Source organism: Balaenoptera physalus, assembly GCF_965194825.1.
Source record: "Balaenoptera physalus genome assembly, chromosome: 1".
Taxonomy (NCBI): Eukaryota; Metazoa; Chordata; class Mammalia; order Artiodactyla; family Balaenopteridae; genus Balaenoptera; species Balaenoptera physalus.
Window position 1 is genome coordinate 94917263 of NC_138882.1, and position 24422 is coordinate 94941684.

Here is a 24422-nt window from a genome sequence, read left to right on the forward strand (position 1 = left end):
CAAATTCTTAGAAAGATATAACCTTCCAAGACTGAACCAGGAAGAAACAGAAAATATGAACAGACCAACCACAAGTAATGAAACTGAAACTGTGATTAAAAATCTTCCAACAAACAAAAGTCCAGGACCAGGAGGCTTCACAGGTGAATTCTATCAAACATTTAGAGAAGAGCTAACACCCATCCTTCTCAAACTCTTCCAAAAAATTGCAGAGGAAGGAACACTCCCAAACTCATTCTGTGAGGCCACCAGCACCCTGATACCAAAACCAGACGAAGATACTACAAAAAAAGAAAATTACAGACCAATATCACTGATGAATATAGATGCAAAAATCCTCAACAAAATACTGGCAAACAGAATCCAACAACATATTAAAAGGATCATACACCATGATCAAGTGGGATTTATCCCAGGGATGCAAGGATTCTTCAATATACGTAAATCAATCAATGTGATACACCATATTAGCAAATTGAAGAATAAAAACCATACGATCATCTCAATAGATGCAGAAAAAGCTTTTGACAAAATTCAACACCCATTTATGATAAAAACTCTCCAGAAAGTGGGCATAGAGGGAACTTTCCTCAACATAATAAAGGCCATATATGACAAACCCACAGAAAACATCATTCTCAATGGTGAAAAACTGGAACCATTTCTTCTAAGATCAGGAATGAGACAAGGATGTGCACTCTCACCAGTATTATTCAACATAGTTTTGGAAGTCCTAGCCACGGCAATCAGAGAAGAAAAAGAAATAAAAGGAATAAAAATTGGAAAAGAAGTAAAACTGTCACTGTTTGCAGATGACATGATACTATACAAAGAGAATCCTAAAAATGCCACCAGAAAACTACTAGAGCTAATCAATGTATTTGGTAAAGTTGCAGGATACAACATTAATGCACAGAAATCTCTTGCATTCCTATTCACCAATGATGAAAAATCTGAAAGAGAAATTATGGAAACACTCCCATTTACCACTGGAAGAAAAAGAATAAAATACCTAGGAATAAACCTACCTAGGGAGACAAAAGACCTGTATGCAGAAAACTATAAGACTGATGAAAGAAATTAAAGATGATACCAACAGGTGGAGAGATATACCATGTCCTTGGATTGGAAGAATCAACATTGTGAAAATGACTATACTACCCAAAGCAATCTACAGATTCAATGCAATGTCTATCAAATTACCATTGGCAGTTTTTACAGAACTAGAACAAATCATCTTAAAATTTGTATGGAGACAAAAAAGACCCCGAATAGCCAAAGCAGTCTTGAGGGGAAAAAACGGAGCTGGAGGAATCAGACTCCCTGACTTCAGACTATACTACAAAGCTACAGTAATCAAGACAATATGGTACTGGCAAAAAAACAGAAACATAGATCCGTGGAACAGGATAGAAAGCCCAGAGATAAACCCACGCACCTATGGTCAACTAATCTATGACAAAGGAGGCAAAGATATACAATGGAGAAAAGACAGTCTCTTCAATAAGTGGTGCTGGGAAAACTGGACAGCTACATGTAAAAGAATGAAATTAGAACACTCCCTAACACTATACACAAAAATAAACTCAATCTGGATTCAAGACCTAAATGTAAGACCAGACACTATAAAACTCTTAGTGGAAAACATAGGAAGAACACTCTTTGACATCAATCACAGCAAGATCTGTTTTGATCCACCTACTAGGGTAATGGAAATAAAAACAAAAATAAACAAATGGGACCTAATGAAACTTCAAAGCTTTTGCACAGCAAAGGAAACCATAAACAAGACCAAGAGACAACCCTCAGAATGGGAGAAAATATTTGCAAATGAATCATCGGACAAAGGATTAATCTCCAAAATATATAAACAGCTCATTCAGCTCAATATTAAAGAAACAAACAACCCAATCCAAAAATGGGCAGAAGACCTAAATAGACATTTCTCCAAAGAGGACATACAGATGGCCAAGAAGCACATGAAAAGCTGCTCAATATCACTAATTATTAGAGAAATGCAAATCAAAACTACAATGAGGTATCACCTCACACCAGTTAGAATGGGCATCATCAGAAAATCTACAAACAACAAATGCTGGACAGGGTGTGGAGGAAAGGGAACCCTCTTGCACTGTTGGTGGGAATGTAAATTGATACAGCCACTATGGAGAACAGTATGGAGGTTCCTTAAAAAACTAAAAATAGATTTACCATATGATCCAACAATCCCAGTACTGGGCGTATACCCAGAGAAAACCATAATTCAAAAAGACACATGCACCCCAATGTTCATTGCAGCACTATTTACAATAGCCAGGTCATGGAAGCAACCTAAATGCCCAACGACAGATGAATGCTTAAAGAAGATGTGGTACATATATACAATGGAATATTACTCAGCCATAAAAAGGAACGAAACTGGGTCTTTTGTAGAGACGTATATGGACCTAGAGACTGTCATACAGAGTGAAGTAAGTCAGAAAGAGAAAAACAAATATTGTATATTAACGCATGTATGTGGATCCTAGAAAAATGGTACAGATGAGCCGGTTTGCAGGGCAGAAGTTGAGACACAGATGTAGAGAACAGACATATGGACACCAAGGGGGGAAAACTGCGGAGGGGTGGGGATGGTGGTGTGCTGAATTGGGCGATTGGGATTGACATGTATACACTGATGTGTATAAAATTGATGACTAACAAGAACCTGCAGTATAAAAACAAACAAACAAAACAACTAATACTAAACTTTCATTGGGTTATTTGTATGGAAATATGTTAATATAAATGTTTCAGACATTACATGAAATTTCTAAAAATCTTATATGTTCTGGTATAATGTTATAAGTCATAATTCTAGTTATTACTTTAAAATGTGTATCTCAGAAATAAAAACTAAAATAAATAAAATTAGAAATGAAAAAGGAGAAGTTACAACAGATACCTCAGAAATACAAAGCATCCTAAGGGACTACTACGAGTAACTCTATGCCAATAAAATGGACAACCTGGAAGAAATGGACAAATTCTTAGAAAGGTATAACCTTCCAAGAATGAACCAGGAAGAAATAGAAAATATGAACAGACAAATCACAAGCACTGAAATTGAAACGGTGATTAAAAATCTTCCAACAGGGCTTCCCTGGTGGCGCAGTGGTTGAGAATCTGCCTGCCAATGCAGGGGACATGGGTTCGAGCCCTGGTCTGGGAAGATCCCACATGCCGCGGAGCAACTAGGCCCGTGAGCCACAACTACTGAGCCTGCGCGTCTGGAGCCTGTGCTCCGCAACAAGAGAGGCCGCGCCAGTGAGAGGCCCGCACACCGCGATGAAGAGTGGCCCCTGCTTGCCGCAACTAGAGGAAGCCCTCGCACAGAAACGAAGACCCAACACAGCCAAAAATAAAAAATAAAAAAAATTAAAAAAAAATCTTCCAACAAACAAAAGTCCAGGCCCAGATGATTTCACGGGTGAATTCCATCAAACATTTAGGGAAGAGCTAACATCCATCCCTATCAAACTCTTCCAAAAAATTGCAGACAAAGGAACACTCCCAAACTCATTCTATAAGGCCACCAGGGTGACCTAAATCACCCTGATACCAAAACCAGACAAAGGTACTACAAGCAAAGAAAATTACACACCAATATCACTGATGAATATAGATGCAGAAATCCTCAACAAAATACTAGCAAACAGAATCAAACAACACATTTAAAGGATCATACACCATGATCAAGTGGGATTTATCCCAGGGATGCAAGGATTCTTCAATATACACAAATAAATCAATGTGATACACCATATTAACAAATTAAGGAATAAAAAGTATATGATCATCTCAATAGACGCAGAAAAAGCTTTTGACAAAATTCAACACCCATTTATGATAAAAACTCTCCAGAAAGTGGGCACAGAGGGAACCTACCTCAACATAATAAAGGCCATATATGATAAACCCACAGGAAACATCATTCTCAATGGTGAAAAACTGAAAGCATTTCCTCTAAGATCAGGAAGGAGACAAGGATGTCCACTCTCGCCACTATTATTCAACATAGTTTTGGAAGTCCTAGCCACAGCAATCAGAGAAGAAAAAGAAATAAAAGGAATACGAATTGGAAAAGAAGTAAATCTGTCACTGTATGCAGATGACATGATAATATACAAAGAGAATCCTAAAGATGCCACCAGAAAACTACTAGGGCTAATCAATGAATTTGGTAAAGTTGCAGGATACAAAATTAATGCACAGAAATCTCTTGCATTCCTATACACTAATGATAAAAAATCTGAAAGAGAAATTAAGGAAACGCTCCCATTTACCACTGCAACAAAAAGAATAAAATACCTAGGAATAAACCTACCTAGGGAGACAAAAGACCTGTATGCAGAAAACTATAAGACACTGATGAAAGAAATTAAAGATGATACCAAGAGATGGAGAGATATACCATGTTCTTGGATTGGAAGAATCAATATTGTGAAAATGACTATACTACCCAAAGCAATCTACAGATTCAATGCAATCTCTATCAAATTACCATTGGCAGTTTTTACAGAACTAGAACAAAAACTCTTAAAATTTGTATGGAGACACAAAAGACCCCGAATAGCCAAAGCAGTCTTGAGGGAAAAAAATGGAGCTGGAGGAATCAGACTCCCTGACTTCAGACTATACTACAAAGCTACAGTAATCAAGACAAAATGGTACTGGCACAAAAACAGAAATATACATCAATGGAACAGGATAGAAAGCCCAGAGATAAACCACGCACCTACGGTCAACTCATCTATGACAAAGGAGGCAAGGATATACAATGGAGAAAAGACAGTCTCTTCAATAAGTGGTGCTGGGAAAACTGGACAGCTACCTGTAAAAGAATGAAATTAGAACATTCCCTGGGGTGAGGGCGGGAGCGTTAAGCTCCACGCCAGCTGGCTGGAAGTCATTCCCGAAAATGGGAGGTCTGTGGCTTTCAGGCACTCCGGAGAGGAACTTCCCTGGAGGCGCAGTGGTTGGGAGTCTGCCTGCCAATGAAGGGGACATGGGTTCGGGCCCTGGTCCAGGGGGATCCCACATGCTGCGGAACGACTAGGCCCGTGCACCACAACTACTGAGCCTGCGCTCTAGAGCCTGTGAGCCACAACTGCTGAGCCCGCGGGCCGCGGCTGCTGAGGCCCACGCACCTGGAGCCCATGCTCCGCAATGGGAGAGGCCACCGTGATGGGAGGCCCGCGCACCGCAACGGGGAGTAGCCCCCGCTCGACACAACTAGAGAAAGCCAGCATGCAGCAACGAAGACCCAACACAACCAAAAATAAATAAATAAATTAAATTGAAAATAAAAAAAAAAAGAACACTCCCTAACACCATACACAAAAATAAACTCAAAGTGGATTAGAGACCTAAATGTAAGACCGGACACTATAAAACTCTTGGAGGACAACATAGGAAGAACACTCTTTGACATAAATCACAGCAAGATTTTTTTGATCGACCTTCTAGAGTAATGGAAATAAAAACAAAAATAGACAAATGGGACTTAATGAAACTTCAAAGCTTTTGCAAAGCAAAGACAAGCTTTTGCAAAGACAAACAGACAACCCTCAGAATGGGAAAAAACATTTGCCAGCGAATCAATGGACAAAGGATTAATCTCCAAAATATATAAACAGCTCATGCAGTCAATATATTAAAAAACAAACAACCCAATCCAAAAATGGGCAGAAGACCTAAATAGGCATTTCTCCAAAGAGGACATACAGATGGCCAAGAAGCACATGAAAAGCTGCTCAGCATCACTAATTATTAGAGAAATGCAAATCAAAACTACAATGAGGTATCACCTCACACCAGTTAGAATGGGCATCATCAGAAAATCTACAAACAACAAATGCTGGACAGGGTGTGGAGGAAAGGGAACCCTCTTGCACTGTTGGTGGGAATGAAATTGATACAGCCACTATGGAGAATAGTATGGAGGTTCCTTAAAGAACTAAAAATAAGAATTACCATATGACCCAGCAATCCCACTACTGGGTATATACCCAGAGAGAACCATAATTCAAAAAGACACATGCACCCCAATGTTCATTGCTGCGTTATTTACAATAGCCAGGTCATAGAAGCAACCTAAATGCCCATCAACAGACTAATGGATAAAGAAGATGTGGTACATATATACAATGGAATACTACTCAGCCATAAAAAGAACGAAATTGGGTCATTTGTAGAGACGTGGATGAATCTAGAGACTCTCATACAGAGTGAAGTAAGTCAGAAAGAGAAAAACAAATATTGTATATTAACGCATATATGTAGAAACTAGAAAAATGGTACAGATGAACCAGTTTGCAGGGCAGAAATAGAGACACAGATGTAGAGGACAAACGTATGGACACCAAGGGGGGAAAGCAGCAGGGGTGCGGGTGGTGGTGTGCTGAATTGGGAGATTGGGATTGACATGTATACACTGATGTGAATAAAATGGATGACTAATAAGAACCTGCTGTATAAAAAAATAAATTAAATTAAATTAAAAAAAATACTAGATCCCACATGTCACAACTAAGAGCCTGCATGCCGCAACTAAAGATCCTGCATGCTGCAACTAAGACCCGGCACAGCCAAATAAATAAATATTTAAAGAGAAGTAGTACATCTTTTAAATATATATATATGTGTGTATGTGTATATATAATATATATATATATTTATATATATATATATATATATTTTTTTTTTTTAAGAAAAAGGAGAAAAAGCCTCCTCCCTTCCAGCACTCAGCGTCCACTGGACTTGGCAGGGGTAGAGCCAGGCCCAGCCCCCCAGGAGAAGGTGCAGGAGCAGAAGGCAATGGCACTGACATTTGTGCTCTATGGGGAGGAGGTACCAGTATGCCTGGCACCTAGGCTGGCCCCACCCAGGGCGGAGGAATGCAGCCTCATCAGGGTGAAGCTAGAGAAGGAGTTCTGAGCCTGGATCTCTCTGCCCTGGGTCAGCGCCAAGAGGAAAGCTTCCTTCACCAGCTCCCAGCCCTTCGTCACAGAGCCCACACACAGTGGGGAGGCCCATCTGTATGGGGAGGAGGAAGGTTCACTAAGCACCTCCAGTAGGTAGGAAATTTACCTGTGATATTTATGCAATCCTCACCACCACTGCAGTACTACTAGCTTCATTTTACAGATGATAAAAGTGGGATGCAAAGACCAAGGTTACAGTGCCAGTAAGTGACTGATCCATCACAGATGCGTGACTTTAAAACCCAGTTCTGTCTAAGGTTCCATAGGGCCCAGGTCCAAGAAAGAGCTCATGAATCTTAAAGTCTGGCAAGTTGGATTCTAGCTGCCATTCTGCTGCTAACTAGCTGGGTGACCTTGGGAAGGACTTCCAGGGGCCAGAGATTCCTCATGGATAAAATGAGACAGTGGCCTCGATGGTAGGTTAGGACCTACCACATCCACCTGCATTCTGGGGGTGTGATTCAGTGTGTGCACAGGGCCTAGTGCACAGGGAGAGAACCATCCTTGCCCAAGATGTGCTGGTCACAGAAGCCAGATCCAAGAGGCACCACTGGCCCCATCACGTCAGCACTTCCTAGCTCTGTCTGCACAACTTGTTTCCCAGGAGCTTCTCTTCATCTTCCCCTTCCTCTCCCACCCTACACATGTGGTCCCACCCGCTGGGACGAATGCCCACTCCCTCTGCTCTATGCCATATATTCAACTACAATCAAGTGGGCAGTGCTGAATTTAATAATGTCCCCAAGGTTACACTAAATCACAGTAATTGCTATTTACTTCCTCTCAGATTCAGTTATTAACAAACAATTCATGTCCTGAAAGCACGAGAAATCCCCAAATCCTTAAATGTTCTGGGGCTGATAAAGGCATAATCTTGTGGTTGGGCCTAGAACTGCCTTTCCCTCACCCCCTCCCTAGCCCCAACCCCACCTGCTCAGCCACAGAGGGAGCCAAAGGCTTCCTGGAGAGCAATTCCTGCAGAGCCCCGCTCACCCTGAGAACCTCGCAGAGGGCAACTGCAGCCTCTAGTTTTCTCTGCGATGCTCTGAACTAATTCAAAATCTTCACTGGGAGGAGCAAAGGGTCAGGAGTCTGGGGAGAGTGACACACAGCTAACTGTTGGCAGTAATCACCTGAGAATGTTCCACCAGTGACTCATAGCTTGTGTGGGAAACGGAGCTAGGAGGTATTCACTGTTCCAACACTGCGAGTAACCCTAGGGGAAAGGAGAGAGGATTCTCTCCAACTGAGGGATTCACCCCAAGAATGTGTTCCTAGGAAGACGGATGTGAACGTTCTAGGTTTACAGGGGCTGTCCCGCAGTGTGGAAGCTAACATAGCCCTGAATCAATGGCATATTTCTGATTTGCATCCTGGCTCCTTCACTAACTAGCTCCTTCACCTCTGGAAAGCTATTCGATCTCTTCCTATGTCTTTGATCTTTTCTGATGCGTAAAATGGAGCTAATCACTTGTCACATAGGGTTTTTGCAAGAATTAAATGAAATAGTGCAAAGGTCTTTTCAAGTAGTAAGTACTATTAGATTATAACTACGATTGTTTGGGGAACTTGTGGTGAGTCCTGCTGCAAAGCCTGTACTCTTTTGTTTGATAAATTTGGCTTAGTTTATATAAAGTTTTCTTAAGTAAATCTTGAGACCAAACGATTTCCCGCTAGAAGAAAACTTGCTTTGTTTAAAAGAAGTGCGACAGCCATATTGGAGAGGCACCATTACTGTTTAAAAGAAATGGATGACACAGAATCCCTCAGAGTCCCCAGACACTTCAACAGTGCTCCTCTGTCTGGGAAGCAGGACTGGGGGCAGGGACCCCGAGGGGAGAAGGGCTAAGGTTCAGGAGAGGGTGGGGGTACAGAGAGCAGGGCTCCTGAACAGAGAGCATCGCTCTAAGGCATCTTTCTGGCTAAAGAACAATCGCTGTGACCATGATTGAGGGGTCTGCCACCCTCACACAGTGTCCCTTGGTCACCTGGTCCCTTGGTGCTGCTACTGAATGAAGCAGTGGCCTGGACAGAGCCAGCCAGTCACTTCTCAGGAGAGATGAGGAACAGAGGGAGCTACATAAGCTCCTCATTATCCCTTAGCTGCCCTCTCCCACCTTGATGGTCCTGCAAGACCTTGAAGCGTATTTAGGTGTAGAGAGGTGATAACCTGCCCTCTCCCACCTTGATGGTCCTGCAAGACCTTGAAGCGTATTTAGGTGTAGAGAGGTGATAAGCACGTGACAGCATGGTGGCAGTGGATAGTCATCACTGTCCTACAGCTCACCGTACATCCTTCCTCTTAGACGGCCCTCACCCAGAAAATGGAAACAGGTGGGAAAACAGACAAAAAATATGATGTGAGACTCTGGGGAAGGAATGGCCAGGAGGAAGTAAGAGCTGTTCTTTCCCACAAGAACCAACAAGAAATTAGCAAAATAGAACATTCTTGAATGAAAGAAGCAATCAATCAACGAATCAATTAATTGCAATTATTCCAGCTGGTTTGCTTCAGTAGATTGATGCCGGAGGCATCAATGGAGAAGAGCAAAAGGGAGCCAGTGTGGAGGTTCTAGGGATCTATCTGGGCTTGTCTTAGACCCGCTTCAGCCCCAGAACAGGAGTCATAGTGTTTGAACATTTGAAAAGTCCCACAGTGGAAAACCCTCCAAGAAAAGACCCTGTTGACCATTTTGGCTCCAGGGAAACATATGCCAGAATTACTTCCTGCACCGCCCCATGTCCAACAAATACAGAAATGTGTTTTGTTCTGTGAAACTGGCTCATATAAATGACATGAGCTAACCTTACCACATCCAGAAACGTTTGAAACAAAATAAAAATCACAGTTGGCCCTGGACCAACTCTAATCGCTCAGAATGTTTAATCCCAGGCTTTTTACCCGCTTGTGGGTAACGAGGGTATTTGCCAGCAGAAACCCCCTCCTTGTGACTGAATTCGTTGCCCTCCTACCCCCCTGCTCGTGACACCACCTCCCACGGTCCCCCTTCGGGCCTCATAGATTGAAAGCTTCACAAACACTTGTTTACTCTTTCTTTCCATTATTCCTGATCCCAATGACATTATATCCTGCTATTTCTTCCTTTGAAGAACATTTACATTTGCTGTTGGTTTTCATCTATGTGGCTACAACCCTAGCCCAGGCCCTCATCCCCCTGCATCTGTTTTATGGCCCTCCTGCTACACATGTCTTCCCTCCTACACTGTCTGCAGGACGGGGTCTTTTCTCATGCTATGCTGCCATGTCATGTGAGTGACTCCCCATCCCTACCAAGTCTTGTCTTCCCTCAATCACACTGAATTCATGGTAACGGGGATCTGTTCCATCACCAAAGGGTTGAACTTGAAGCCCTCCATCCCTGCCTGGCGGAGACTTCCCAATGTTTACGGCTAGCTCAAGGTCTACTTCTATTGTGAAGCTTTCTCCAGTTCCCTTAGTAATAAAAGTTTTGTGTTACTTTGCTCATTCCTTTTATTTAATACTTATCACATCTCATCCTTTAAGCAGTAATTATAAAGCTAAATTATTAGCTATTTATCCATCTTACTCAACCCTCTTCCTTGCAGCTCCCTGCATAGAGCCTTACAACAGTAAACTCTGGATAACGTTACTCATGCTTACCCCTACTCTTTCTGATCCTCTTTGCTTATTTAAATCCTACCTACCCTTCAAGGCTTGCCTCTATTTCTAAACTTCTGCATGGGATTCTGAAGCGCAAAGTCCTGCCACATCAATTTCATCTTCTAGGACAAGATTATTCTAGACTAACATATTAGGGAATCTGACCTGGTAATGTACATGACTGCAGCAAAGCAGATGAGCATTTCAAGATAGCCTCATGAACAAGCATAGAGAAACAAGGGCTAGGTACTAGAATTACTAGCTAAATAGTAAAATTAGGACAATTATAACTAATTGAACTACCATATCCAAAGGTTGTAGGTCTCTACCCTATGCTTAAATTTTCTGACAAATATTTATTGAGCTCCATATTTTTATTAATGGCTTAAATTAAGGTGTACAAGGCATGCTTGATACATAAGTGAGGAATAGCAAATAACAACTGTCCAAATACAGGAATGGGGGTGGGAGAGTCAGCCATGATTTATCAGCAATAGGTTTGAAAAATATCTAAGAGTTTTGACTGATACTAAACTCCATATGTCATAATAGAAGGACAGAAGAAGGAAGAAAGGAAGGGGGTAGGAAAGAAAGAAGAGGGAAAGAGAAAGAAGAGGAAAAAAATAAATGATTTCGGGTGACATAAATAGAAGTTGAGCAGTGCCTTCCAAATCTTCATGGCACACGAGGGAGGCTAATGCGTGATACTTTAGAAAATAGCTCTGTGGTCAAATAAAATTGGGAAACACTGGGTTAGGTAAAGGTAAACAGGGCTACTCAGGTCCTTTAGTACTCTAATGTGCACTTTGAAATCTCCAAGAGGGAGGATAAATCTGCAGGATTGCCCAACGATATTTGACTGAAACCAACTGACCTCCCACTCCTGACCTCAGAGCATCATGTCCCAGGAGCTGGGATGAATGGAACTCACTTTGGGAAGTATGACTTATAGCAAAGGAATCCAGCTCCCTGGGCTGATCAGAGCCTAATCTAAAGTGTGGCATGCAGCTCTGGGCACCTCAAAGGAAGAGGAAGAGAGTCAGTTGGACAGGATTAGTAACAGCAGTCAGGTTGGCACAAATATTCAAAACCATAATATCTGAGGAATGTTGGAAAATTTGACATGTTTAGCCTGGGGAAGAGCTGACTTGGCAGGGGTATGAGATGATAACAGAAGGTTGAGGGCTTGATAATTGTAATTAAATATGTGAAGAGTTGTCCGATAAGGAAGGAATTAGACTTGTTCATGTGTGACCTCGAAAGAGAAAACTAGGACCAATGGTTGGAGCCCTCTGGGATCACACAGTTTCCTTTATCCATACTCCTTTTGGCTAAAATTCTGGTGCAATATTTATTGACCAGCTAGGAGTACTATATTCAAGAGTTTCCAATTCCCTTGCTTTTCATTCTTTTTTGCCCAACAACAGGAATTGAGTCCTGAGGGGTCAAACGGGGCACTCAAATCCTACCTGAGGTAGTTTGAAAAGAGTTGAATCCATGAGTGGGTCCCAGCCAAGACCTTGAGGGGAAGCTAAGAGTCAAGCAAAGAAGAACAAAGAGCAACCCCAAGTCCAAGGACAGGAGACAGTAAACAGCAGCCAAGGCCAAGAGTCAGGCACAGGCAGAAAGAACACTGCAATGGGAACAGGTCAAGGACCTGGTCTGGGATCATTGCTGTAAACAGCAGCTCATCTGTAGGGAATTAGCATATGAGATATCAGGCTGGCATAAAGATGCTGGATGGCAAGGGGTCTCAAAGAGCCAAGCTGGATAGCAGTAAGGAGTCTTTCTTACGCTGTCCCAAGTAGATCATCTACCATAGATAATAAGCAGTTAAGCAACACATACAAAACACCAACATTTGAATAAATTCCAAGAGCCTCCTTCATTTACTCCTCTTAGACTAATATTTTAAGAATCTTTCCGTTACTTTGAGTTTCTTCAGCACTTGTACTAACTGGTCCAAGCTCCTTGTTTTACAAATGAGAAGACAGAAGCCCAGAGAGGGGCAATGATTTGCAATAGTGACATAACTTGATAGATTATGGAAGGGCAGGGCTTGAACTAAGGTCCTCTGGATTGCCATCCCATTCTTGTCCCTTTGCATCTACCATGGTGCCCAATACAATGATCAACTCCCAGTCTCTGCCCCATAAATGCTGGTTGAAGTAAATTAAGTAGGCATCAGTGTGTCAAGGGCTAATGTTTACTTCTGTGTTTAAGTACTTCTCTACTTAAGTAATATTAAGTAGGAAGACTAAGGAACAAATGTGGCTCCTGCTCTGAACGTAGGCTGATGTCCCTGTTTGGTATGGGGGACCGAAGAGCCCCTAACTTGGGTATATTCCTCGTAAGAATGCTGGCCTGAGCTCTAAGTGCTGACCCAAGGAAGACCCTGTGAGCCCAGATACACCACATCAGATTCTGAGGTGATGCTGAAGAAGGGCTCTGGAGAGTCTTTGTCCCAGGCTACCTATAAATAAAGTTCAATTTTAAGTTGAAATATGGGCTATGGGTTTTTCCTTGCCTGGCGTTTGAGAACTCCCCCTGGGCCCCCAGAGTCATACCGCCAGAAAAGGCCATTAATTCCCACAATTTGGGGGTAGTGCTGCTTGTCAACCAAGGCTCATAAAATTTCAAACAGAAATCCTTCCAAACCCAGGAAGATCAACCTCGTTGACAAGAAACACATGGGCAGAGCCAACACATGGAATGCATTTTGCTCTGAACAACTTCTTTTGATGCTGTTTCTAAAGGCTGAGACCACAGCTCTCTGCACCTTCATGGCAAGTGCTCAATTCTTGTTTCTCTAGGCCTTGGCATCTTGTTAGAGCTCCTACTCTCTGGGACTGTTGACTCTCAATACCTTCGTTGTGCCACAGAAGTGGCCTCTGGCCCTTTGGGCGTGAACACATTACACACTGTCACTGTTTCAACCAGACTGTTTCCTCCACAACAGACACAGACTCAGAGCTACAAGCATGGGCCCTCAGCTGTAGGGCAGACAGCCTGATATGGAATGCTTATCCTTGCTTGTACTGAGGACCATTTCTCTGCTTGTTGCACTTCCCTAAATAAGCCTGCAATGTATGATTTCTTCATTGGAGTCTCAACAGCACCCTGGCAGTTCCCATCATCCTTATCTATTGTACTAGCTCTCCCCCAGCTGTCATTACTGATCTCATTACTGAGTAGCCTATCCGTGGATAGCCCGTTCCAGGCCCTGGACCACGTCCACCAGTCTCTTCATCCCCACCCTCAAGCATTCTGTACATCTTTCTCCCAACCTGGAATGCTTTGCCTCCTCCACATCCCCTTTCTTCTATCTCAATCAATTAATCCTCTAGGAAACCTTCCCAAGTTGACCCCTCCTAGCCCAGATCATTGCCTTTCTCCTCTCATTTTTAGCCCTCTAATCTACTAGCCACATTGCAGTGACTTATGTGCAAGTAGATGAAGTTTGGGGGCATGTTATCCACGTTTATCTTCTAAAACTTTCTTCTGTTTCACTGTAGTTAATCAGTGTGTGTGGATGCATAATAGATGAAAGGATGGATAGATGGATGGATGATGGATGGATGGATAAATGGGTTAAAGAAGTAAACAGTGACTTCCACCAAACCCTGGACCTTGTCTAACCCTAAATTCCTATATTTGGTACAAGAATCTTAAGCACAGTACTCATAAAAGTACTTAAGAAAGGTACTTTTCTCTGGTCATGAGGCCAGTCAGTTTTTCTATGATAGGGAACTGCCAACCTCAAGGTCCAAATCATAAAGTCTATTCTGTTCTGAGCAAAGCAATCAGAGGGCCTGGACCTGGGTTACCACCCTCAGTAAAAACAAGGAGACCCCCCTCCTTGACTAACCCCTCTTCTCCCTGAAGTCACCAGCTGCTCTCAGGTACCCACCAATAGCCATCAAAAGCCTCCTGTCTTAGTTAGTTCAAAATATCATAAACTAGGTGGTGTATAAACAACAGAAATTTATTTTTCACAGTTCTGGAGGCTGGGAACTCCAAGATCAAGGCATCAGCAGATTCAATGTCTGGAGCGAGCCCTCTTCCTAATTGATAGATGGTTGTGTTCTCACTATGTCCTCACATGGTGGAAGGGACTAGGGAGGGATTTCTGCGGAATTTCTTTTATAAGGGCACTAATCCCATTCATGAAGGCTCTACTCTCATGGCCTCCCAAAGGCCCCACCTCCTAATGAAACCCTAACAGGCCCTATGGGGCTCCGAGGCACAGAGGCTTTTTGTCCCCCATTTCTTGTAGGCAAGACTCCAGCCTCCATGACCTTCCCTGAGTTCCAAAGGGCAGATTCAAACCGTTGCAAATCAAGGGAGGAGCAGCCAGGAAACCACCTGAGGCAAGATTAAAGGGACCAGAGAAGCTCATCAAGATTAGGAGACCACCTGAGACCCTGTACTCACCCTAATCTTGTCAGCAACCCCACTCTTTTGAAACTCCACAGAAGAAAGAAGAATGTAAGACTGTTACTGCGTTGATCCTTATCACATACCACTGACCGCCTATAAGACTCACCTATAAGACCTCCCTATTCCCCAAGGAGGGGGGCACAGTTCTTGAGGCACTAGCCTGCTGTGTTCCCCCCTTTGCCTGGCAAAGAATAAAGCCACCCTTTCTTTCTCCTCCAAAACTCTGTCTCCGTATCTCATTTCAGCATTGGTGCACAGGGAGCCAAGATTTTGGCAGCAAATTTTGGGGGCTCCTCCAGGATCAACTCGTGGGCAGGTAGCCCCGTAGGGCCCCTCAGCTTGATCAGACGCTTGGGGATTTCTCTCCACGCCAGTGTCCCCAGGGAAAGCAGAGGGTTGGAGGATTTCTCTGAAGCCAGGTCACCAGGGTTTCCCTGCCGTGGGCCGTGCCCTGATCACACCCAGCCTGCCATCTGGACTGCGGAACTCCGAGGCTGCAGTGGAGAACGGGGGAACAGGTTGCCCTAGCAGCTGCCAAGGCTTTCTTTGCCTGAGGACACCTTCTTTTTCCCTTCCCTGCATCGGCCCGGACTTCCACTCTGAGGAGACATTAACTCTTGGACGATCAGAAAGAGGGCATTTGGTTCATCGTGACACACCCGCCAGCAATTTGGTAAGTCCCCCGGAATGCACACCAGGATCTTTTTGACTTTGTCCATTTGGGAAACTTCGGTTCCAATGTGGGGAACTTCAGTGCCAATTTGGGGAATTCTCCCTGTGAAGGGAAATTCCGTTTGTAACGTGCCACTTTGGACAAAGGTCACAGGTCTAGTGGGACTGGGAAGTCACATTTGGGGCATTTTTGCCATTTGGCTTTTGATTTCTGGGCATCTCTTTGCCTTTTGTTTTAACTTGAGTGTGACTTCCAGCTGGTGAGGTTTTGGTTTGGTTACTTTGGTTTGAGCGCACAGACATCTGGTACTAACTGCTAGAGCTAAAATGGGAAGTGCTTCCTCTAAGGTTCCATCCCCACCTGGGAGCCCCTTGGGGAAAATTTTGAATGACTGGTCAACCTATAGCTATGATCCAATAACAAAAAGGCCTAAAAATGGGTCTCTTACAATTAGATCTTTATTGCTGCAGGATGGGAAAATGGATGGATGGAGGTTCCCTTATCTCCAGGACTTTCTCCTAGGGAATCAGAAAAAACTCTCCTGTCTCAGGGGTGAACCAAGCTTCCCCCACTTCTGCAAGTTTCCTTACACCTTCAGATTCTTCTGATCATACTAAGACCCCACCTCCCCACAGGGACAATCCCTGCTGGAACAACATTTTATCAGCCAGTCTGCCCTTGTTATCAGGGCCAACTTGAGCACTATCTGGTCTAAATTTTAGCTATGAACTATGATCACAGAAAAAGAAAGGTGATTTTTGACAGTGTGGCCACAATATTCTTTAGACTCTGGAGAAAATTGGTTAAGATAAAACTTTTTTGAAATTGCAAATTCAGTTAATTTTGCATGTGCAATTAGAGAAAGCTAGCTTGTTAAAATACTTTTTTTTTTCAGAATTCTGACCCTGAGGGAACAAGTCCTACTAGGAGAACATGGTTTCTCTCCCTGTACCTTGAGACCATGGCTCTCAGGAATACTTATCTTATCTAGACCATCCCTAATTCCTGAGACTTAGGGAAGAAAAAAAAAAAAAAGAGGAAGAAAGCTTTTAAAATTTTTTCTTATTCCAACTGTTTATAAACTAGTGAGTTTTATATTGTGATATCTGATTCATGACTAAGTTTGGAAAATGAAGCTATGAGATCTCTTGTTGTGTCTGTCTGGATATATGTATGTCTCAGTATATGTCTTTGGATATTATTGCTGAGGTTAATTTATAAATGAGCTCTATTAAATTGGCTTAAAGAAAAGTGCTTAAAGTAAGCACTTACAAATCAAAAGATTCTAAATACATGAGAAATTAAGCTAAATGAATTTTAGGCTCATGAGAACTGGGAAATAGTCAGTATTAAATTAATACCTGGTATTAATGTTTAAGTTTGTTGATCTAATTAATATACACATGTCTTCAGAGTCATCAACATTAAGTATAATACTTTCACTGCACCTAGGTTTCATATGAGTTAAATAAGACCTTATTATATCTGTTGCAAATTTGTCAGCAAGGAAAGTAACTCAATGTGAAGAAACTTTTAAGGAAAGAAAATGTGAAAGAGATGAGCTTTTAGATAAACTCTATTAATAATAATTATACTTTAGGAATGTCTATCTAAAATAGATTCTGGTAACTTGAAATTCTAGAGTTGTGCTAAACTAAGTCAAGTGATGGAAGCTTATTGAATAGCTAGGTCATTCCCAAATAAAATAAGATACTGAAACATTAATTACTGAACATTGGCTTCCTTTTACAGAGAAACAAAAGGTATTTAGAACTATTAATGAATATGTTTGGTGCCACGTTCTCTAAAAAAGCGAATGTTTTTAGAAAATATCACTGGTATTTATGTTCACCAATCTACAGAATGCTGATGTAAAGGACAGTTCATAATTGCTTACTTCTTAGTTTTCACAAGAAATTAAGGTTTTAAGAGCTGAGGCTTCCAATTTAAACATGTAATTAAAGCTAATAGAAATAATAAATGAAACATTTCAGTATACAGTAGGAAAGTAGGATGTATGTTTTCAGTAAAGAAGGCATGAGGAATGGAATTGCATTTTATTAAGGGAAAGGGAAGTAGGTCTGACTTATAGCTGGCTGATTCTGAATGGGGAAATAAAGTGATGGATACAAAAAGTGATAGAAAAGTTTGTGGAAAGTGGACCCCGAGAAAAGAGTTTTGTGCATGGTCGGGATTGACTAAGGTTAAAATAAACTTAATTGAGTAAATGAATTTTAAAAGTAAGCAGGTGCAAAACTTGAATTTGGTTTTTCTCTCTCTTAAGAGGACAAGATTTCTTAAAAGGTTGAACTGCCTATGATAACAGATTTCAAGTTTCTTTAGCTTTTAAGTGATCTGTTCTGTAATTGCCTTGGAAAACTTTTATTGTTACTTTGGCTGAGTGAATAACACTGTTTCACAGTGACCTGTAATTCTATATGACTGCGTATTCTAAACCCTTTTGATATTTCCTTTTTTTTGACAAAACTTCCCAAATCAAATTATAATGAAGTTTCTTCAACCTCTAGTTAACTTTGGAATGCTTCAAAGGGCCCCTGAAACATCCCAAAAAGAGATATTTAACTAAGGTTCATTTGGTATGTTAAATTACATGGGAAGTATTGTCAAGTGAGTAATAAATCTTCTTAGGTTATATGGTATGGTAAATGTTTACTAATATAGATATTCTAGAAATTATAGGGAATTCTTAAAGATCTGACATGTCCTGGTAAAATGTTATCAGTCATAATTCTAGTTATTATCTTAAAGTGTTGTATGTCACAGCAGTAACCAAGTTACTTTGTCAATTGCATTGTAAGCAGATTTTAAACATGCCTTCTTAAGTCTTTTGTCATTATAGACACTTATGGTTTTACTCTAATGCCTTTGCAAAAATGCTTCCTCTTCAAGAAGACTTAGAGAAAGGACTTTTGGATTAATACAAGTTTCTGACTTTCAGACCATAATGTTGAACTGGAGATTGGAAACTCTTAGGTTCCCAGCAGCTTTATCAGATAAATTAGGAAGGCTACCTCACTAACAGATCAGATGTCCCACGACCTGCAACCAGGGGATTATACATGTTGGAAAAGACATAATTTAAAGGACTATCTCCAACGTGGACAGAAGGACCCTTATCAGAGAAGACTGCTGACCTCAAACTCACCTTAAAACAATGCTCAAACAAAGGAAAAACTACACTCATACCAGGATGAGAAGACAACATCAGAAGCAGACAGCTTACCCTAGATGCTGGACCTGATTTGTATGATCATTTATAATGTTTTCTTGACTTCTTGGACTTTTGCATATAAATCGAATGTTTTTCTATCATGGACATGATCCTATGCTAGTTTTAAAAAATCAGTCCAATTGTTGGGTTTGTGGCCAATTACCTGTGTCTAGTACTTCTGGATTACCTTGGTGGATTTCTCCATTCCAAGGCTCTAATTGGATGGCCCTTAGGAAATTTACTTTAGAAGAAAGAAGGTTCAGTCCTGTTCAGGCTACTCTTGATATTACTAGATGGGATCCCCTCACCTAGCCAATTAATAATACTTGTTCTGACTCTGGCCATAAATATTAATTTTCCTCTATTACTCAGGCTCAATCAGGGCAACAAGCAAAATTTCAGCCAAAGAATAAAACCTCCCACAACTATGGGATGGATTTATGTAGTTAACACCAAACTATGCTAATTTAAGTTTAAAGGCTCCTCTATGTTGAGAACAATTAAATTGTACTAAGGATAATCAGTCTAGTAACATTAGGGTATTAGGCTGGGTGCCTTATGGACAGTACCAATATATCATTTCCCTTAAAGATAAGGGTTGATACAGAACAGACTAAGTCAGATGACCTTGGATATACCGGGCTGCACCTAATGGAATTTCTTGACATATATTCTTACTTATGATCTTACTAATCTGCTAGCTCTATATTTGTTTTTTTTACATTGTCTGTTTTACAAAATTGTTGTTTCTTGCATTACCAAATATGTGACTGAGCCTCTGATAAAATGATAATGTATAGTTCCATATGAGATCAATGATTGTAATAGTGTAACTCTAGATATGGAAAGAAGCAACAACAGGGAATATTTTCCTGGGCCATAAGAGATTAGTGAGACAGGTGGTCCGGAGACTTTTGGCACTATTAATGAGGCCTAGTCCAAAAATAATAGCACATTGAGTGGCCTATCAGTGAAATCTTCGCCAGACCGCGGAATAAGCATTCCTAGCACCACGGGACGAAATGGTCATGAAATGTGCCCCCAAACTATGGTCAAATTTATGACCCTGAAGGGGCCCTGCCAACTGAAAATTGGCACTTGCCATCTGCCTCTGCAAGGATTAAGTCAATGGCCACTGTGGCCATTGACCTTCAACACCCGCCGAAAGGAGTTCAGGGTGGAGATAAGGAATGAGGCAGTCTGTGCTCTGGGGAAAAACTGGCAGAACAGGCCTTCAGACAGTTAGATATTTTCAGGAGAAGATTTTATGAGCCCGAATTGTTGCATTTTCCCATATCTAGAAAAGCAGTGAAATCATTAATAGTGACATCTGCTTTAACATTGAGGAGGGGAAAGCATTTGAAAGTCAAAATGGAATAACTATGGTAAAACTAGGTGACCACTGTGGATGTGATCTCAGACGCAATCATTCCTGTATTGTTGCAAACTTGAATTTTCTAAGCTATATCAGACTCCACAAGGTTTTAAAAATTCCCCCACCCTCTTCAATGAGATTTTGGCTGAAGATCTGAGAGGATTATGCCTGAATCAAGGTTGAATAAAAGCCTTTACAGCCAGAAAAAACATTGGAAGTGACAAAAACCCTTCTTAAGGACATAATTAAGAAAACTCTCACCAAGCTATGCTGGAAAAGTCATCTAAAATGGGACAAGGTCTTTACAATTGCTATGTTCAATCGTTAACCGCTATGCATGAGTTTGTGTTACACACGTCTCCCCCTCGCCTGAAAGCTCCCTTGCATCCCCTCAAAGCAGGAGACTGGGTGCTACTGAAAGTATGAAAAAGAGCAATCACCTGAGCAGCAGCTTGAAGAAAAATGGAAGGGATCCTACGACATTCTTCTCTAAAATTGGATGGAGTAAAACCGTGGGTACATCACACCAGAGCAAGAAAATTACCAGAGACTGACCAGCCAAGCCTGCCTACAGCCAGCAAGCAGACTCCTGAGAAGCAGGCATTTCACCCTTTGAGAAATTTTAAGTATTTGTTCCAACAAGATGAATGAAAGTTCTGTTTTCTTATCCTTTCTCATACCTTATTCATACACTGATTCTTTCGATAATTCTAACTGCTAGATATGTGTTCAGCTTCCTATTTCTGGGTCTTCAGGATTGCCTTGATGGGTTTTCCCCATACAGGAAACGGTTTGGAAACAACTGTCTCTGAAGTGCCGGTTCCAGACTGGACTGCAGACCTATTCTCCTGAATTCCTAAGGAAATGAGATTTATTCTGTCTACTAAAGTTCTAGTTGTCACTCTTCTTACCTCTAACTGGGTCTATTGCACCAAAATGGCAGGACAAGGGATTGAGAGCTTAATCATATAAGACTTGGATCCAGGACTTGAAACTCAAATATTTCTAATTTGGTATCTATTCCCCAAAATTTAGGCAGGACTATGCCCCATCTCAGCAAGAAGTAGTTAGAGTGGTCGTCATCCCATTCCCTGAAAGATTTGGAGAAAGATAAAACCAAAATGGGGATTAAAACCAAGTCCCCCTAAGACCGAGTCGCTCTGCTGAGTTTATGATTAACATCTCCATCCAAAATGATTGTTCCCTTTTTCATCCAACATCTGTTCTCCTCAAGATTGAGGAGTATCAAAGAAAAGGGAGGAATGAAACCGAGCGGGGCCCTATGGGGCTCCCCAGGCATGGAGGCCTTTTTGTTCCCCATTTCTTGTAGGCAAGACTCCAGCCTCCATGACCTTCCCTGAGTTCCAAAGAGCAGATTCAAAAAGTTGCAAATCAAGGGAGGAGCAGCCAGGAAACCACCTGAGGCAAGATTAAAGGGACCAGAGAAGCTCATCGAGATTAGGAGACCACCTGAGACCCTGCACACACCCTAATCTTGTCAGCAACCCCACTCTTTTGAAACTCTGCAGAAGAATGCAAGACATACCCCTGACCACGAGCCCTGCCTATAAGACCTCCCTATTCCCCAGGGAGGGAGGCACAGTTCTTGAGGCGCTAGCCTGCTGTGTTCCCCGCTTTGCCTGGCAAAGGATAAAGTCACCCTTTCTTTCTGCTCCAAAACTCTGTCTCCGTATCTCATTTCGGCATCCGGGTACAGGGAGCCAAGATTTTGGCAGCACTAATACTGCCTGAAGGTGGGGGGCAGTGTCAGGAATTCTACATATGAATTTCCGAGGGACACAAACATTCAAACCATGGCATCTCCCACGCTTCATTTTGCCTTTTTTTTTTTTTTTTTCTGTATATCTAACAGCGACCAAATGTGTTCATTTTGAAGAATTTTCTGTCAGCATTTTTTAAGAATGAAGAGGAGTGGAGGTATGGAGAAGTTAAACATCAGACATAAGCCATCTAACCACAGAAGAGAGCAGAGAATTTTTTAAAAGGAAGAAAATAAGCCCCTGCCCGGAGGGCTTGTGGTGTCGATTAGACACGTGGAGGGAGCGCGACAAGACAGGGCAGGCGCTCAGGGAGACAGGTGGCAGCCAAGGATAACTGTCTTTGTTCCTGGCCAGGCCAGCCTGTCACCTGCCACCTTGGAGGCAGCTCAGGGGAAGGCTCCAGAGAGAGATTAGAGAGAGGACTGAGTGGGATGAATTACTTCCAATAATAAGTGGAAATGAAGAATGGCTGAGAGGGGCCCAGACACTTGGCTTCTGACTCCTGTCCTCATATTCCTGTGCATGAGAGGGAGACATGAAGAATACCGATGAAGCTGCTCCCCAACCTTCACAAGACTAAGAGGAAAAGGCAGACCTGAGAACCAAACAGAGGGTGTCTAGGATCTGACACTGGCATTGCTAAATATCATATGTGTATATGTAGGAGTGTGTGTATGTGTATGTGTGTGTGTGTATATGTATTTACTGTTCCAAGGTTAGTGTATTCTTCTAACATATGTTATTGTGCTGAACCCTTGTGTGCGGGTGACATCTTCCAGCCTCACCCATGCCATAACCCTGCAGCATTCTCTATTCATAAATTCCAGGGCTAGAGCCCAAAGATATCTCAGTCCAACACATCTTGTCACATTGAAATAAAAGCAAAATTAAAACCTAGACATTGTGGAATGCCTCATAAAGCTTCCCCGACACAAAACCCAGGCTCAGATTTCCCAGCGTAAAACTGCTGCTCCTAAGACAACCCTCTTAATAGGCATGTGGAATATGTAGGTCAAGAAAGACAGATTTTAATCCTTTTATTACAAGAAATTACATCAGTTCAAGGCATGATATTGAAGGACAGTGTCCTGAGCAAAGTTGATGAAAGGTGGCAAAGTCTGTCCAATGTAGGATTCAACCCTGGTTCACCAAGGACACAGCTGGGACTTGCATCCTGTGAATGCTCCCCTCTGTCCCTGGATCGGCAATCTCATAAACTAAGAGAAAAAAGGGGAGTCTGTGAGCACTCAGGTCCTGATCCTTGAGTTTACCTGACTACTTCATTCCTTTTTAAGATAGTCACCTCCGTTTACTAAATGGCAACTCGCCAAGTTACACAGCAGTAAATTAAAATGTTAGTTGGAATTGAGTTTTCGCATTGTTCCCTTTCTTCAGTGATTTCAAAACTTGTGGAGGACGAGTATTTTAGACTGCCAGCCAGAGGAAGGGAAAAGAGATTCACAAGGTTTGACAGTTCTGATGAATGAATAGTTGAAACATCACAGGCTGACTCTTCAGGAGCCATGGAGATAGCCAGGACCCAGAGAGAGGCAAAAGCCTTTCTTGGAAAGGAAGGACTCTACCTGGTTGGTAAGAGGGTGACAGCTTTCAGCCCCTTCCAAGCTCCACCTATGGCATAGAGGGTAGGAAGTGCTAAGACAGGGGGAAAGAAAATGGCCTCCCTGTTGGTGCCCGGGTCTCGAGTGCTGACTTCCAGAGCTGAGGCTGGACTTGACACTAGGCCCACATCCTCAGTTGCTTAACTACTTGGGGGGGAAAACAAGACAGAGGCACCTTGAGCCTGCAGTTCATTTCTCTTCATCCCCCACTATGAATGGGGAAAGTTTGGGACAAGCCCTGATATGTGCAATGAAAGCTGTCTTTCTGGATTTGCAAGTAGATTAATGAGGTTGAGTTTTATAGAAAACATGTTTCAAACACATTAGCCACAGGCCAAACATCTCCTTGGAAGAATTTTATTTTTAGAAGAGACTTAAGAGTACTTTCTCTACAGTACCTGATACTAAAATCAATCCCTTTGAGTACCTGAAACTCTATTTACTGTAAACCTTCCAGGACAAGAAAGGCTTTGACAAATTCTCACCAGAGTGGGGTTGCATGCTCCACTAATCTCACTCGTGAAAACTGGGAGTGGAGAGGGTGGGAAGCAGTCCTGCAGTTACACGCGGCCATCTCCTGCTTTTAAAGTTGTCTGACAGAAACTGCCAGACCGGAGAACCAAGTTCCTATTTG

At 42.1% G+C, this 24422-nt stretch overlaps 1 long non-coding RNA gene across 1 annotated transcript in view; it reads left to right on the forward strand.

Moving 5' to 3' along the window:
• Positions 1-1738: 1738 nt before the first annotated feature.
• LOC309660339 overlaps positions 1739-24422 on the forward strand; it is a 56547-nt gene continuing 33863 nt past the window's right edge. Inside the window, exon 1 of the long non-coding RNA XR_014263353.1 lies at positions 1739-2875. This is a non-coding gene — a long non-coding RNA (uncharacterized lncRNA). The remainder of the gene's footprint in view (positions 2876-24422) is intronic.